We start from the raw sequence: 1,443 nt of genomic DNA on the forward strand, positions 1-1,443 counted from the left end.
AAACTATGTAACTAAGAGTGATGGAAACTAAAACAGCTAAACTTTGTAACTAAGAATGATGGAAACTAAAACAACTAAACTTAGTAACTAAGAATGATGGAAACTTTGTAACTAAGAATGATGGAGACTAAAACAACTAAACTTAGTAACTAAGAATGATGGAAACTTTGTAACTAAGAATGATGGAAACCAAAACAGCTAAACTTTGTAACTAAGGATGATGGAGACTAAAACAGCTAAACTTTGTAACTAAGAATGATGGAAACTAAAACAACTAAACTTTGTAACTAAGAATGATGGAAACTAAAACAGCTAAACTTTGTAACTAAGAATGATGGAAACTAAAACAGCTAAACTTTGTAACTAAGAATGATGGAAACTAAAACAGCTAAACTTTGTAACTTAGAATGATGGAGACTAAAACAGCTAAACTTTGTAACTAAGAATGATGGAAACTAAAACAGCTAAACTTTGTAACTAGGAATGATGGAAACCAAAACAGCTAAACTTTGTAACTAAGAATGATGGAGACTAAAACAGCTAAACTTTGTAATTAAGAATGATGGAGACTAAAACAGCTAAACTTTGTAACTAAGAATGATGGAAACTAAAACAGCAAAACTTTGTAACTAAGAATGATGGAAACTAAAACAGCTAAACTTTGTAATTAAGAATGATGGAAACTAAAACAGCTAAACTTTGTAACTAAGAATGATGGAGACTAAAACAGCTAAACTTTGTAACTAAGAATGATGGAAACCAAAACAGCTAAACTTTGTAACTAAAGATGATGGAAACCAAAACAGCTAAACTTTGTAACTAAGAATGATGGAAACCAAAACAGCTAAACTTTGTAACTAAGAATGATGGAAACCAAAACAGCTAAACTTTGTAACTAAGGATGATGGAAACTAAAACAGCTAAACTTTGTAACTAAGAATGATGGAGACCAAAACAGCTAAACTTTGTAACTAAGAATGATGGAGACCAAAACAGCTAAACTTTGTAACTAAGAATGATGGAGACCAAAACAGCTAAACTTTGCAACTAAGGATGATGGAGTCTAAAACAGCTAAACTTTGTAACTAAGAATGATGGAAACTAAAACAGCTAAACTTTGTAACTAAGAATGATGGAAACCAAAGCAGCTAAACTTTGTAACTAAGAATGATGGAAACTAAAACAGCTAAACTTTGTAACTAAGAATGATGGAAACCAAAACAGCTAAACTTTGTAACTAAGAATGATGGAAACCAAAACAGCTAAACTTTGTAACTAAGAATGATGGAAACTAAAACAGCTAAACTTTGTAACTAAGAATGATGGAGACTAAAACAGCTAAACTTTGTAACTAAGAATGATGGAAACCAAAACCGCTAAACTTTGTAACTAACAATGATGGAAACCAAAACAGCTCAACTTTGTAACTATGAATGATGGAGA

Source organism: Lottia gigantea (assembly GCF_000327385.1).
Source record: "Lottia gigantea unplaced genomic scaffold LOTGIsca_314, whole genome shotgun sequence".
In the NCBI taxonomy this organism is placed as follows: domain Eukaryota; kingdom Metazoa; phylum Mollusca; class Gastropoda; family Lottiidae; genus Lottia; species Lottia gigantea.